Below are 17,443 nucleotides of genomic sequence, written 5' to 3'. Positions count from 1 at the left end.
TGTATTTCTATTAACCTGATTCTGTCTAGAAGTAAAGGATTGGTTTGCCATTCACTTCAAGAGCTCCAGCTACTGTCTCTTCTTCCTTTAAATTAGTTCTTATGGGTTTGTCTTACTGAACCTGGGTTGTATCTCTCTACCTCTATCTCCTACTAATCTCTAACCCATGTCCTGATTCCACTCAGTGAAAAACAATAACAAGTTTCTTGTTATATTTGTTTTAAAACAAATTTTTATTTTTATTTTTATTTTTGGATAGAAACATTAGATATTGAATTCAATCAACACTTTTGTGAAGCATGTTTCCCTCAGATTGTTCTAGCATTTCATGTGAAAGCCAAAAATTAGGGGAAATTTGAGTTCTTTACATCAGAAAAACATTTTACTGAAAATTAAAAAGATGATTAATCACTGCTGCATGTTATGCAGAGGTGAAGAAAGCTGTTTTCCAACTCCCTCAAATAGACACTTGTTGGACCTTTCAGGGGGAAAAAGGTAAACTTAGATGAATGAGAGGGTTTGCTTGCAATCCTCCCCTTCTAATCGATTGAAACAACCCTAAACTCCCTAATGGATTGTGTCTTCAAATATGGATAGGATCTGGGCTATAGCCAAAATTTTCTGCCTATAGTGAAACTCATCTCAATTGTCCAAAGCAAAATGCCTTGTTTATTTGCATTGCAATGCAGACTTCTGGAGTTATTCTACTAACAAGGACAGATATTTGCTATCTCACTACAAATGGCCTTTCACAACAACCTATGACAACACCATTACATGAAAGAACACCACTTGTTGCTGTTCTGTATCGTAGCTTTTTATTGTACTAATTTCTAATTTTGTATAAGTAATTTTGTATTCATTTTGTGTAAGTCTGTGTCTCTTCAGCCATATGTCAACTATAGAAGAAGAGGAAAAGAAAGTAATTTTTTTTTTTTGGTAAAAATTGCACCTTTTTCACTTTTCAAGACTTAGTATATTTAGGATTAAGTTCAGTTACTAAGGAAATTCTTAAAACTGTCCCTTAGGCACAAATATCCCCCCACATGCTAAAAAGACAAGGAGTGAAAATTCTTTCTTCTGGGACTCCGTTGAAGTTCCTGGGATTACTGTAGATTAAAATGTGACTTGATATGTTAGAGTATAAATCACAATTTGGATGTTCAGAGATTAATTTCTTGTAGCTCGACTTTCACTCACTTTGATTTCAGCCACTTTAAAACTCTCCTTGTAAAACTTAAAGGCAATTGCTTTCTTTTTTAGTCAAAATGTTATGAAGAGCAAAATATCTGGAAGAATTAAACAGTGATGTCATTCCAAGAGGGAAACACATATCAGCTATGAAAATCTCTGTTTCTCACTCCACCTCTGAAATATTTGGGTACTCCTGAGAGAATAAATAAGTATTTGATGGCAATTTGGACAGAATTAATAGTGCTACACAGAAACAAGAGGGAATGAAACATCAACACACCCTGGGTACACTGAAACTATTTCTCAGCATAACCAATACTATGTAATGCACTAATTCCCTTTCTTGTAGTGAAAAAAGAAAAATAGGGTTATAAACTCAAGCTGTGCTCCTGCTGATGTATCTGACTCAAGCTGAAAACAACCTGGTTTCTATGTCGATAAAGCAGGCTTTCTCATGCTATGCTAGCTAGGACATTTATAAGTGAAATTGAAAATTACACATACTAAACAATTTAAATGTCTGTAAACACTTTGCCTTATGGCAAAAACTTTTACAGGAAAAGGAAAACAGACCAGAAAAAAAAGTGAATATGAGGCCAAGGCCTGGAATTTGGGAAAGCTGACTTTGAGTGTTGGCTTCATCCCAAGATTTCTACATTTGTAAAACTGGTGCTTACAATGTGGTTTCAAAGTTGACTTTCACACCCACACCTTTGCCAGTTCCTAAGGAAACTGACCATAGATTAACAACTTAAGCAAGTTCTCAATTAAAAAAACTAGCATACCTAGCAATCATGAAGGTGCAGCTTGACTGACTGCAAGAGAGTCATCTTAAGGCACTGGGCTTCGTTTTCCTTTCATACAGATGAAAGACTGGTGGCTCAGCAGGAATCAGAGTCCCTAACAGGCAATTTGACATTTTTTGCCTCAGTCTTCACTGACAACTTCTCTCCTCACCTCTCCTGGGTCAATGGACAACAAGAAGGGGACCTGGGAGGTAAAACCCCTCTCACTGTATGGGAGGATCACATTCATGACCACCTGAGGAAGTTGAATATATATAAATCTGTGGGACCTGATGAGATGCATGCCAGAGTCCTGAGTGAATTGGCTGATGCGGTGGCCAAGCCACCCTCCATAATATTTGAAAAGTCATGGCAGTCAGGAGAAGTCCCCGGTGACTGGAAGAAGGGTAACGTTGTGCCCATTTCTAAAAAAGGTAGAAAAGATGACCCTGGGAACTACCGACCTGTCAGCCTCACCTCTGTACCTGGGAATTCCATGGAACAGATCCTCCTAGAAGCTATGATGCACATGGAGGGTGGGAGGTGATTAGAGACAGCCAGCACAGCTTCACCACGGGCAAGTCCTGCCTGACCAATCTAGTGGCTTTCTATTATGGGGTGACCACATCAGTGTACATGGGAAAAGCAATGGATGTATTCTATTTGGACTTCTGTAAAGCCTTTGACATGGTTGCCTGCATCATCTTTCTCTCTAAATCAGAGACATATGGATTTGATGAGTGGACTGTTCAGTGGATAAGGTATCGGCTGGATAAGCACATTCAGAGCGTAGCGGCCAACTGCTTGATGTCCACAAGGAGATCCATGACAAGTGGTGTCCCTCAGGGATGTGTTCTGAGACAACTGCTGTTTAATATCTTCATCAATGACATAGACAGCTTGCATGATATCACAGAATCACAGAATCACTAGGTTGGAAAAGACCCACAGAATCATTGAGTCCAACCATTCCTATCAAGCACTAAACCATGCCCCTCAGCACCTCATCCACTCGTCTTTTAAACACCTCCAGAGAAGGTGAATCAACCACGTCCCTGGGCAGCCTGTTCAGTGCCCAATGACCCTTTCTGTGAATTTTTTTTCTGATGTCCAGCATGAACCTCCCCTGGCGGAGCTTGAGGCCATTCCCTCTTGTCCTGTCCCCTGTCACTTGGGAGAAGAAGCCAGCACCCTCCTCTACACAACCTCCCTTCAGGTAGTTGTAGAGAGCAATAAGGACTGCCCTCAGATTCCTCTTCTCCAGGCTAAACAACCCCAGTTTCCTCAGCTGCTCCTTGTATGACTTGTCCTCCAACCGCTTCACCAGCTTCATTGCTCTTCTCTGGACTCACTCCAGAGCCTCAACATCCTTCTTGTGGTGAGGGGCCCAGAACTGAACACAGGATTTGAGGAGCGGTCTCACCAGTGCCAGGTACAGGGGCAGAATCACTTCCCTGGACCTGCTGATCACACCGTTTCTGATACAAGCCAAGATGCCATTGGCCTTCTTGGCCACCTGGGCACACTGCTGGCTCATGTTCAGTCACTGTCAATCAACACCCCCAGGTCCTTCTCCTCCGCGCAGCTTTCTAGCCATTCTTCTCCTAGTCTGTAGCACTGCATAGGGTTGTTGTGCCCCAAGTGCAGGACATGGCATTTGGCTTTGTTCAACTTCATCCCACTGGACTCTGCCCAGTGGTCCAGCCTGTTCAGATCCCTTTGGAGAGTCTCCCTACCCTCCAGCAGATCAACACTTCCACCCATCTTAGTGTCATCCGCAAACTTGCTAAGGGTGCACTCGATGCCTTCATCCAGGTCATTGATAAAGACATTGAACAGGGCTGGACCCAGCACTGAGCCCTGGGGAACCCCACTTGTCACTGGCCTCCAGCTGGATTTCACACCATTTCCCACCACTCTCTGGGCCCGGCCATCCAACCAATTTTCCACCCAGGAGAGTGTGCGCCTGTCCAGTCCAGAGGCTGACAGTTTCTCAAGTAGAATGCTGTGAGAAACTGTGTCAAAGGCTTTACTGAAGTCCAAGAAGATACATCCACAGCCTTTTCCTTATTCAGTAGGCGAGTCACTTTGTCATAGAAGGCGATCAGGTTAGTTTGACAAGACCTGCCCTTCATGAACCCATGTTGACTGGGCCTGATCACCTGGTTCTCTTGCATGTGCTTCATGATAGCACTCAAGATCACCTGTTCCATGACTTTTCCCAACTCTGAGGTCAGACTGACAGGCCTGTAGTTCCCTGGATCCTCCCTGCGGCCCTTTTTGTAGATGGGCACAACATCAGCCAGCCTCCAGTCAGCTGCAACTTCCCCAGTCAGCCAGGACTGCTGGAAGATGGTGGAAAGGGGTTTAGCAGGCACATCTGCCAGCTCCTTCAATACCCTTGGGTGGATCCCATCTGGCCCCATAGACTTGTGCGTGTCTAGCTGGGCAAGCAAGTCTCTAACCACCTCCTCTTAGATCTTAAGAGCTTTGTTCTGCTCCTCTAACTCCTGTGTATGTACACACAGGAAAAAACTTTCATTACTGTTAAAGACAGAGGTAAAGAAGGTGTAGAGAAGATATACACACTTTGCAGAGGACACCAAGCTTAGTGATGTAGTTGCCACACTGGAAGAATAGAATGTCATCCAGACAGACCTGGACAGGCTGGAGAAGTGAGCCTGTGCAAACCTCATGAGGTTCAACAAGGCCAAGTGCAAGGTCCTACACATGGGTTGGGGCAATGTGTGGTTTCAGTATAGAGTGGGGGTGCTGTGATTGAGAGCAGCCCTTCAGAGAAGGTCTCGGGGGTCCTGATTGATGAGAAGCTCAGAATGAGCCAGGTATGTGTGCTTGCAGCCCAGAAGGCCAATCGCATCCTGGGCTGCATCAAAAGAATCGTGGCCAGCAGGCCAAGGGAGCTGATTCTGTCCCTCTGTTCCACTCTTGTGAGATGCTACTTGGAATAACACGTCCAGTTCTGGAATCCTCAACATGAGAAGGATATGGAACTGTTGGAACAAGTCCAGAGGAGGGCTACAAAGATGATCAGAGGGCTAAGCACCTCTGTTATGAGGACAGGCTGAGACTTTTTGCAAGAGGATATAGTGATAGGATGAGGGGGAATGGCTATAAATTGCAGGGGGCAGATTTAGATTAGGCATTAGGAAGAAATTCTTCATGATGAGGATGGTGAGGCACTGGGACATGTTGCCCAGGGAAGTTGTGGAGGCCCCATCCCTGGAGGTGTAGGATGGGTCCTTGGGCAGCCTGATCTAGTGGGAGGTGTCCCTGCCCACAGCAGTGGGGTTGGAACTGGATGATCTTTAAGGTCCCTTCCAACCCAAACCATTCTATGAATCTATGTGTCTCTAATGTGGGACAATAACACTGGACATCTCTCATGTCTACAACTAACCCAGCACAAAGGAATTTGCCCTTTTAATTTTATAGCTCCATGTAGATATGTAGAACTGAATATTTGTTTACTCAGTTGCCTAGCTATGTTTTCCAGGTATAGGTAAAAATTTGAGGAGTACACCTTATCATGAAGCTGAGTATCTAGAAGTTTAACACCTCTTCACCCTTGACATCCCCAGTAACATATGAGACAAAAGTCAGAGCCAATCCAGACATCAATTATGGGTGTCTTGCCATGGAATCACAGACTAATTTTGTATACATGGGACCTCCAGAGGCCACACTGTCATACTCTCTTCTCAAAGTGTGTCTAACTAGATCAGATTGCCAAGGAACTGGTCTTGGTTAATCTTGAACCAGTGAGAACAGCATTGAATACCCATGCTTCTCAAGCCCAAACAAAATATTGAAGAAGTCCATGTTTTCTAAAAGAAGGGAAATACGATTCAGGCTCTCAGGACCTCAGAAAGCTAGAAGAAAGGAGACCTCTGTTTTCCTGGTTTTTTTCCTGATTTTGTTACTCCGTGTTTCGCAGACCAGGCATATCACACCCCCAGAACCAATACAAAACTTCAATCAGTCCCTGGTAGACAACTCTGTGTGACATCCAGTTCCACAGATAAACCACAAGTTTCATTTTTTCCGAAGCAGACTGTAGTCAGCACCAATCACAGAGGTCTTGGAGGTGACAGCTAAGCATATGTCCCCCCCGAAAAAGAATAAGGATGATACTTTCACATGTGGCTGAGTTCCTCTAGCCATCCTTCCCACCATTTATGAATCACTGCTGCATCTTCTGCTTTTGTCCATGCCTTCCCTTGAATAACTGCAACTATCTCTAATCACCAGACTTGGCAGTATCACTCTCTGACCTCAATGACAGTCTTTGTGGAGGAAGAGGAGGGGATGCAACCCAGCCTCTGTGACCATACTTGCCTGCAAGGAGTGAACTGCTGCTTTATACCACTGCAATGCCAGCACAACTGTATCAAGTACAGCACATTGAATTCCAAGTCACTGAGGCTTTCAGGAGAATATATTCTCCCTAAAAGCAGGCTGGATCACCAAGTCCTGCTGTAAGTACTTTACCAGACAGAGGTACCATGTGGCGAAGCAGGTTGTTTTCCTATAATTAGATTCTAAAACACAAATTAAGCACTATTGGGTTGTCCTGCAGCTTTGCCAAAAGCAGCAAGCTAGACATCACAAGTTAAAGTTTAAAAATAAGGCCTCTCTGACCCAGCTGCTTGGGACTAGCCTTAATAATTTCATTTTAAAAGTCTTCATCCAGCTCAGCTCACATGTGGCAGTAATGCCTTGAGAGAGTTGTCAAGATTTTCCCATTTCCCTTCAATAACTGCCCACTTCCTGCTTACTAATTTTGGAGAATGAGGGCCTATTGCACAGCTTGACTGCTGTACAGAGCTCAGGAACAGCAGAGAGTCTCTGCTGTCCACATGCACAGGAAAAAAGACAGTTCAGGGCAGGACCTCATGGTTAGGCTGTGTTACATCCTGCCAAAACAGTTGGAAACTCCAGATAGCCTTTTGGGTTTTTAATGTGGGCCAGATAAATGGAGTAACAACGCAAGCAGGGGTATGGTCTCAGGAAGTTGGATTCCACTTCTTGCTCTTCTACAGGCAACCACATAGGCTCAGCAAAGGCACTGAGAAGTGTTTAAACTGATCTCTTTTGTAGCAATAAGAGTTTGATGACAAAGTAACTGTGAGAATAGGAGTGTTATGAGTGCGCATAACCTCTATGGAATGATGTTCATGCACAATCAGGATTATGAACTAAGGAAATACCCAAAAGGATCTGCCACAAGCGCATAGTTGAAGAAATCTGTATACAATTAGTCGTAGCCTCCTGCCTAAGAAAGCAGGACATATGTGTTGGTGGTAACTGCCCACTAAATCATTCATAGGAGAGGATTTAATAAAATAGCTTTCATAGAATCATAGAATAGAATCATAGAATAACTAGGTTGGAAGAGACCCACCGGATCATCAAGTCCAACCATTCCTATCAAACACTAAACCATGCCCCTCAGCACCTCGTCCACCCATGCCTTAAACACCTCCAGGGAAGGTGAATCAACCACGTCCCTGGGCAGCCTGTTCAGTGCCCAATGACCCTTTCTGTGAAGAATTTTTTCCTAATGTCAAGGCTAAACCTCCGCTGGTGGAGCTTGAGGCCATTCCCTCTTGTCCTGTCCCCTGTCACTTGGGAGAACAGGACAGCTCCCTCCTCTCTACAACCTCCTTTCAGGTAGTTGCAGAGAGCAATGAGGTCTCCCCTCAGCCTCCTCTTCTCCAGGCTAAACAACCCCAGCTCTCTCAACTGCTCCTCATAAGGCCTGTTCTCCAGCCCTTTCACCAGCTTTGTTGCTCTTCTCTGGACTCGCTCCAGAGCCTCAACATCATTCTTATGGTGAGGGGCCCAGAACTGAACACAGTATTCGAGGAGTGGTCTCATCAGTGCCAGGTACAGAGGGAGAATAACCTCCCTGGACCTGCTGGTCACACCGTTTCTGATACAAGCCAAGATGCCATTGGCCTTCTTGGCCACCTGGGCACACGGCTGGCTCATGTTCAGTCAGCTATCAATCAACACCCCCAGGTCCTTCTCCTCCGCGCAGCTTTCTAGACAGACTTCTCCTAGTCTGTAGCACTGCGTAGGGTTGTTGTGCCCCAAGTGCAGGACCTGGCATTTGGCTTTGTTCAACCTCATCCCACTGGACTCTGCCCAGTGGTCCAGCCTGTTCAGATCCCTTTGCAGAGCCTCCCGACCCTCCAGCAGATCAACACTTCCACCCAGCTTAGTGTCGTCCGCAAACTTGCTAAGGGTGCACTCAATGCCTTCATCCAGGTCATTGATAAAGACATTGAACAGGGCTGGACCCAGCACTGAGCCCTGGGGAACCCCACTTGTCACTGGCCTCCAGCTGGATTTCTCACCATTTCCCACCACACTCTGGGCCTGGCCACCCAACTAGTTTTCCATCCAGGAGAGTGTGCGCCTGTCCAGTCCAGAGGCTGACAGGTTCTCAAGTAGAATGCTGTGAGAAACTGTGTCAAAGGCTTTACTGAAGTCCAGGAAGATACATCCACAGCCTTTTCCTCATCCAGCAGCCGAGTCACTTTGTCATAGAAGGTGATCAGGTTAGTTTGGCAAGACCTGCCTTTTGTGAACCCATGTTGACTGGGCCTGATCACCCAGCTCTCTTGCATGTGCTTCATGATAGCACTCAAGATCACCTGCTCCATGACTTTCCCTGGCACTGAGGTCAGATTGACAGGCCTGTAGTTCCCTGGATCCTCCCTGTGACCCTTCTTGTAGATGGGCACGACATCAGCCAGCCTCCAGTCCAGTGGGACTTCCCCAGTCTTCCAGGACTGTTGGAAGATGATGGAAAGGGGTTTGGCCAGCACATCCGCCAGCTCCTTCAATACCCTTGGACGAATCCCATCCGGCCCCATAGACTTGTGGGTGTCTAGTCGGGCTAGCAAGGCTCTGACCACCTCCTCTTGGATCATGGGAGCCTCATTTTGCTCCTCTAGCTCCTGGGTTTGTACACAGATGGAACAACTTTCTTTACAATTAAAGACTGAGGCAAAGAAGGCAGTAAGTACCTCAGCCTTTTCCTCATCTCCTGTCACTGTTGGTCCTTCTGCATCCAATAGGGACTGAATGGTCTCTTTAGTCGTCCTTTTATTATTTATATATTTATAGAAGGATTTTTTGTTATCTTTCTCATACTTTGCCAATCTGATTTCTAGTTGAGCCTTAGCCCTTCTGATTTTTTCTCTACACAATCTCACTTCCCTCCTAGAGTCCACCCAGGAGGCCTGTCCCCTCTTCCAGAGCCCATAAACATTTCTTTTCTTCTTGATATCACTCAAGATCTCTCTGTTCAACCAAGCTGGTTTTCTCCCCTGGTTTTCCATTCAGGATGAAACAATTCGCTTTGTTCCACAGATACTATATGGAAGTTTTATCCAAAGCTATTCCAAATTCTACCTCACTTGCCACAACTAGTTTCAACATTTTCCCTCACCACAGCATTAAGTCACTTTTCCCTTTCCCCTCCCGAGCCACTGCAAACCCACAGTTTTGGGCTTTAATTATAAACCCAGGTCTGAGGCTAAAAGAAACTTACTTGTCTGTCTGAATACTGCTAGCCATACAGAACTGCATGCTGTTTTTGTCCAAACTGCTGAGATTTTGCTATTGCACAGAAACAAGAATGATTTAGGATTAAACGAGACAGAATTTGAACCTGTCTTCTAAGATGGACCTGACAGAAGCAAAGGGCAATGGGTATCTAACTTGGCCGAATTATTTTTTATATACTTTCCATGACTCTGAATAAGGTATTATTCCCAGCAGAACATTTCACAGCACAGCACAGTGGCCAGGATCTGCATTTCAGTCCCAAAGGGTGACTGCTGCAGCCCTCCAGACCAGGAGGCTGGGCACAAAGGCCAGCAGCACACAGGAAGGCTCACATTTAGAGTAAGGACAAGGTGTAGGCAGCAGAGAGAGAAGGCTGAGGACAAGGAACCTGGCACCTTCCATGAGGTCATATCATTTGTTCTACGAGGACTCCCAGTTTTCAAACTGAGGAAGGCATTTTGGACTTTCGAAAAGCATCTACTCTTTCAAGATCTCAAGGCAACTTCAGAAGGCCTTATGAAAAGATAACTTATATCCTGGTAACAGGATCATAACTAGAATTACTGTTGGAGATGGTTCATGATATGGCTGTGGCCCCCAACTGGGGCATGCCTAGTTCCTTTCAATGACTCATGACATCGTACTTCCTACCTGATAAGGCTAGAAGGGGAATCACCAAAAATCATAGCATCATAGAATAGTTAGGGTTGGAAGGGATGTTGAAGATAATCCAGTTCCAACTTCCCTGCCGTGGGCAGGGACACCTCCCACTAGATCAGGCTGCCCAAGACCCCATCCAACCTGGCCTTGAACACCCCCAGGGATGGGGCAGCCACAGCTTCCCTGGGCAACCTGGGCCAGTGTCTCACCACTCTCATGGTGAAGAAATTCTTCATAATGTCTAGTCTAAATCTGCCCCTCTCCAGCTTACACCCATTCCCCCTCATCCTGTCACCATGAGCCGTTAGGAATAGTCCCTCCCCTGCTTTCCTGTAGGCTCCTTTCAGGTAATGGAAGGTCACAATAAGATCTCTTCTGAGCCTTCTCTTCTCCAGGCTGAACAAGCCCAACTCTCTCAGCCTGTCCTCATACAGAGGGTGCTCCAGCCCTCTGATCATCTTCGTAGCCCTCCTCTGGACTTGTTCCAACAGCTCCATATCCTTCTTATGTTGGGGATTCCAGAACTGGACACAGTACTCCAGATAAGGTCTCACAAAAGAGGAATGGAGGGGCAGAATCACCTTCCCTTGACCTGTTGGCCACGCTTCTTTTGATGCAGCTCAGAATACAGTTGGCCTTCTGGGCTGCGAGCACACACTGACGGCTCATGTCAAACTTCTCACCAACCAGCACCCCCAAGTCCTTCTCTGCAGGGCTGCTCTCAATCACATCATCCTCCACTCTGTACTGAAAACAGAGATTGCCCTGACCCGTGTGTGTTGGACTTTTCACTTGGCCTTGTTGAACCTCATGAGGTTCTCAGAAGCCCACTTCTCCAGCCTGTCCCGGTCTGTCTGGATGACATCCCATCCTTACACTGCAGCAGCTACACCACTCAGCTTGGTGTCATCTGCAAACTTGCTGAGGGTGCATTCAATTTCGCTGTCAATATCATTGATGAAGATATTATACAGCACCAGTCCCAGCATGGACCTCTGAGGGACACCACTTGTCACAGATCTCCATCTGGACTTTGAGCCATTGAACACTAATCTTTGAATATGACCATACAATTGGTTTCTTATCCGCTGTATCGTCCACCCATCAAATCCATTTGTCTCCAATTATAAAGAGAGGGATGTTGCGGGGTACCGTGTCCAAGGCTTTACATAAGCCTAGATAGATCACATCCATCAGTTTACCCGTGTCCACTGCTGTGGTTACCCCATCCTAGGAAGCCACTAAGTTGGTCATACAGGATTTGCCCCTGGCGAAGCCATGCTGGCTGTCATTAATCACCTCCCTGTCCTCCATGTGCTTTAGCATAGCTTCTAGGAGGATCAGTTCTGTGATCTTCCCAGGCACAGAGGTGAGGCTGACAGGTCAGTAGTTCTCAGGGTCGTCTTTTCTACCCTTTTTAAAAATGGGCACAGTGTTACCCTTCTTCCAGTCACTGGGGACTTCTCCTGACTGCCATGACTTTTCAAATATCGTGGAGAATGGCTTGGCAACCATATCGGCCAATTTCCTCAGGACTCTGGGATGCATCTCATCAAGTCCCATACACTTATATATATTCAGGTTCCTATGACAAATTATAAAATGGGGAAAAAATCATTATACATATGTTTGGTTGCTGACTATCCAATGGTAGTGGAATGGATAGAGGAGGGCTGAGAACAAAGACAAGACTCAATTCCATGTCCTGGAGCCTAATATGAAGTATTTAGGGGTGTTTCTATAAAGAAAGCCTGTTCCTTGTGACATTTTTAATTTGAAGCCCAAAGTGCCTGTACATGCCTTGGGCAGAATCCTGCCTCAGTGTAACTCTCCTATTGATGGCAGTGTTTGTGCTGATAGATCAAATTGAAGAGTTCACACCAAAATAAAAATGGCAAGCAACAGCAGAGGGCTTGACCACATGCCTTTGCTGATCCTTCCTGACCTCCCATCACTGCTACAGCAGCTAATTGTGCTACAGCTAAGCAAGCTTTGGGAGAACGTCAGGGGCAGAGCCCTCACAGAGTAAGAGCAGAAGTAAAAGTGTTAATGTTTCATAGTGCCCAAAGGTAGTCTGGTTATATTGTTATCCCAACACTTGACAGAAGGAAAAGAGAAGAGGGAAAACTCTGCCAAGCTTGCATCATGGACAAAGCAAAAGCTAGCTCTTCTACCAGGTTTGAAAGAATCCAGATAAACAGAGTTGACAGATCGTCTCCAGTGGTTCCTCACACCAAGAATAATTCTTTTGTGAGAGGGCATGCGATATAGTTTTATTTCCCAAACCAAATAAATATGTCAAGTTGCTCAGTAATATAGGGCAATGGGATCTTTGCAGAGTGACATCTAAACTCGGGTCTCAGTTTCTTTAATTATTTTGAAGGCTTATCTACTTTGACAGCTATAGACTACTACCTTGATAATAATCATTTGTATAGAATTGCCAAAAGAACAATTCAACCATCTCAAAATACTTCATAGATTCAGCAAAGTGGTATGCAGGCCATACAAAAGGATCGTGTTTCATCATCCACCAGGACAAGGCAAGCATCTCTATGATGATGGAGGGCAACTGTTCAAACAATACACACTAATATTACTTAACAGCTCAGAAAAGGAAGTGAAAATTAAATGACTGCATCTAACTGAAACTGCAAGAGGAACTTTAAGCAACAGAATTCAATTACCCAAGTTGGAACTTAATCAGGAGCTAATGGAATGTACTACCTACTATGAAGAAAAAGCCAAAAGCATTCCATATTTGGGCTGACTAAAATAAGATATGTAACAAGATACATAACAAAGATAAACTTGCAAACTTAATGGGATTTTAATGATTTTGTTTCGCTTTCTTTTGTCCTTCCTTCTTTTTAAATTTTCTTTTTTCTGTTGCAGCAAAGAAAAATGTGAAGTCATATCAAACACTATAGTATGTGTCCAAGCCTGCAGACAGGCTGCATCCTTATCTCTGAAGAGCAAGGGTTGTCCAGCCACCCCATGGTGTTGCTAGTTCTTACAGTCAGGGTTTGCAGTCCTGATGCTCCACCACTATTAGTCTCTGGGAAGTGGGGAGAGACCTGATCCATTCCCTGAATTTCCTGTGCCCAGACAGAAGGAATGTTGTTATTCATACTGCAGGAATCATTCAGCCTTTTCATGCCAAGGACCTTTTTCTTCCAAGCAGACTAGGACATCTAAAGTTATGGGCAAAGCTGAGAAGGTTGTTTGATTGATGGAGGACAGAAATGAACAAATGCTGCTTGTTCCTGTGCGAGGGGATGGAGACTTTATGAAAAGAAGCCACATAGTGATGTGTCTCTGCTGTATGTGAACCTAACTTTCTCTGTGGCTGAATATCCAACTCTTTAAAACCTCTGGTTATTCCTGTGACACCAGCTTTCGCCTAGAACTTCACTGCTAAAAATGCAAATATGCTGGTTTTGTAAATATTGCATGGGCCAGTCCTGCACTTCTGGGAATGGAAGGCGGCTTCTCCAGACTGGGAGAGTATAATTCACAGCATGGAGAAGGAGTGAGACATGTGTGTAGATTAGACTGTTGTTCAATTCACCTTGTTCCTGGGAAGTCCTGAGATGACTGAGTTAATCCATCCAACTGCAAAATAAACAGAGTGAGTGCATCCTGTTCAGCTGAGGCAGGTAGTGAAGGGCTGGAAAAGATGATGTTTCTGCACAGCTTGTGCTCAGAGTCAGGCACATCGGCTTAAGACTCAGAGTTCAGAGGAAAGTAGTAGGGTACGTTACTCCTGTATTTTAAAAACATCCTCATCACAATTAGGACAGGATGGACCTGTGATCATTGAGTAAGAATGTACAGCTCAACACTGCGGAAGAAAGGAGAGTCAAATGAAAATAGAAACCATGGGTACATTTACATATGCATACACATATAATAGATATTGTTGTTGTAGAAGTCTTCCTTTTATAACTCATGGAGGAATCCCTCTGAAGTTTTTAATAGCAATTTCTAACAAAATCTTTATTAAAATACTATGGCCAAGGACATTTCCTTATCACATCACGAGTAGCCTACCATAATAGTTCAGAAGTGTTTGCTTATACTTTGCTCTGACTAGTAACTGCTTATGTTCATTATTACAAGCTAACGTAGATGCTGCCTAGTCCTGCAGTTACCAGTTGTATCTGACCACCTGCAGCCGCTTGCAAATCTGGCTGCTAAAGAGAGCCAACAAATGAGAAAACACAAATGACTTAATTGCCTGAAGACCATATCTAGCTCCTGGAGGAAAGGGTTAGGTATGTCCTAGCTGTGCTGTCTAGCTGTCTAGCTGTGGTGAGTCAGTTATCTGCTAACAGTAGCAGGTTGTGAAACAGTCAGAGCTGTTACAGCAGATGGGCCTCTCAGAAACCAAGTCGCAAGTTTCATTTCCATTGACCAAAGTGAGGAGTCTTCCCCACCCCCAACTCCAGTTATTTTTTTCTTTCATCCTCTACACTTGGGTTATCCATTTCAAATACCAGAGTCTGCTGGGGATTTATTCTTCTGCTTCCTAAGAGGCCAGACCAGCTGCCCACCATTAGGAGGACACTGGTCCTGCAACTGACCAGGCTATCCTGCCCTAGTATCTCCTTTCCTAATTAGGATGGAGGAGGACCAAGAACAGCAGGGAATTGCTTAGCTTCCTTACACTGAAAGCTGCACTGCTCCAGTCCTCTCACACTCCTCTGCTATAATCGAGGTGTACTTTCAACAGCTGAATGCCAGAGCAAGACCTGAAAAACAGAGAGCTCCTTCCTCTCTTCCCCTCCCCAAAGTCTTCTCTGCAGTGCGATGTGCCGGTTGCCTCTGCCATGGTGCCAAGCTCAGGGCTACAACAACTCTGCTGTGATCAGATGCCTGCTTAGAAACAGGGAGTCAGGTCATACATCGACCATGCTGGACATGGTGCATGAGCAGGTACGTCTGTGAGAGAAGGATTAGAGTTTGCTCATTAGCAACATTTACAGGCTCTGTTCTCTTCCCATTGTTCAGCCGCTTCTTTCTTTTGCATTGTGAAATCTGTTCTTTGCTGCAGAGAATAGTCAGTACTGGAAGCAGTGCTTCACTGTGGAGCTGCTGACTCTTACAACTTTTTATCACAGGCTTCATAAGATCTGATGTTCTGTTTAAAGCTCCAGTTCCTGTCAGCTAGAAGTTGCAAAACAATATCAAAGTGTTTATTTTTTTTCAATATGAAATAATTATCTTGCTTTTCCAAGTTGCAGAGAAAGCCCCAAAAACATGGCCCAGAGATCCAGAAACCAACAAGTAAATGAAACTTCATATTTATTTTTTATTTCCAAAACAGCTTCCCCAGCACTTTAAGACTGGCACAAAGACCTACTCTCCGATAAGTCTATAACCTTGCAGGTTTCTCAAGGTCATTTTCTACATGATCCAAACACAGAGGGCTGGACCACCTCCCATACAAGGACAGACTGAGAAAGTCAGGCTTGTTTAGCCTAGACACGAGAGAGCTCTGAGGAGACATAATAGCAATTTTCCAGTACTTAGAGGCCTACAGGAAATCTGGGGATTAATTCTTTGTCAGGGAGTATAGTGATAAGACGAGGGGTAAAAGTTTTATGCTGAAAGGGGAGATTTAGATTAGGCATCAGGAAGAAATTTTTTACTGAGAGAGTGGTGAGGCACTGGCACAAGTTGCCCAGAGAAGTCATGGATGCTCCATCCCTGGAGGTGTTCAAGACCAGGTTGGATGTGTCTCTGAGCCACCTGATCTAATGGAAGGTGTCTCTGCCCATGACATGAGAGTTGAATCTAGATGACTTTTAAGACCCCTCCTCCTCCCCAAACTGTTCTTTGATTCTGTGATACTTATTAAGTAACAATGATTAGAAAAAATGCTTTCTTTTTTTTAAAAAAATCCAAATGCATGTTTGAAGAAGCATGTGGCTCTGAGCAGGTCAGTATCTCTGGCTCACTTATGACCCCAGAAAAGCTTCATGCATATAGTGATCCACACAAAGGAAGCTCATTCTCAATTTCACACACAGATCTGTCCCTTTCCAGACATGGGTCTTAGCCCTGCTCTGGTTTCCACAATGCCAGCCCCACACACTGAATTTGGCCAGCAAATTTGGCTTGACCTCCTGTCAATGTACCAGGCCATGTCCTTATATGCTGCTGCATCACAGCAGCTGCTGTTAAGAGGTCTCAAGACAGCACTGCAGTCTTGAGGTACAGTGGAGAAGTAAGAGCTAATGTGGTTACACTATGTTTGTCCCAAGCACTGGGAGTCCTATCAATACTGGATGTAGTTATAAAGGCAGCAGTTGTGAAAGTCTGCGGGTAAATGTGTACAGTGGAAATAAGCTGGTCTGCTCTTCAGCTTTGAGGATAACTGGCAAGTTTAATATCATGTATGCTACTGACTTCTTTCAAATCCAAGCTCCTTGCTGGTTAAGGTACCTGGCCTGGGCCAAACCCGGTGTCAGGTATAGAATGGTTCAGATTTTGTCACCCTGGGGCAGGGACAGTCACAGCAGCTTCACAACATAGATAACTGACCTCTTATGTCCAGGTGTGAGGCCTGTCATTCTTCCCTTTGTTTTCACAAATATAGCCTAGAAAATCATCACACTGCTGTGATTAGGGTATGCCAGTTCCTGTAGCCATGGGCACTTAATGATACCTTGCGTCCAGCTGATTTACGTGGAGTAGGCACACTTTTAGGTCTGGTCCATTTGAGTGCCCGTGGTAAGAGATCTGCTGGAAAGCTCTCTATTCACATCCCTTGCTCAGGTTTCTTTCAAGGGAAAGCTAGGAGGAAAACAGGGTGAATAACAGAAGATACAGAGTGCATCCCTCCTGCAGTGTGGACATCGCCATGGAGTACCCACATTAGAGAGGCTAGGATAGCAAGCATTCCTGGATAAATTAAGAGAGGTAGTTAATAACACGTTCCCCATGTGTGTGGCAGGTTGTATAAGAAACTGTCTATGGTTTAAACTGTAGCAAGGAAGATGCTTTGAAGGACCTTTCTCATGGTAAGTCTGCTCACATAGTGGAACAGATCATCAACGAGTTTCTGTCAGCGGAGGGCATTAAAAAGAGGTCACATAAACACATGCATCTCTTGGCCTTTGTAGATCATTTCCAGCCCTACTTTCCCTTTTCTGACCATTTGTCCTAATAGATTATCACAGTCTTCCGTAATAGGTACA

This window comes from Phaenicophaeus curvirostris, chromosome Z, assembly GCF_032191515.1.
Source record: "Phaenicophaeus curvirostris isolate KB17595 chromosome Z, BPBGC_Pcur_1.0, whole genome shotgun sequence".
Lineage (NCBI taxonomy): Eukaryota > Metazoa > Chordata > Aves > Cuculiformes > Cuculidae > Phaenicophaeus > Phaenicophaeus curvirostris.
Note: the sequence above shows the minus strand (reverse complement) of the source record.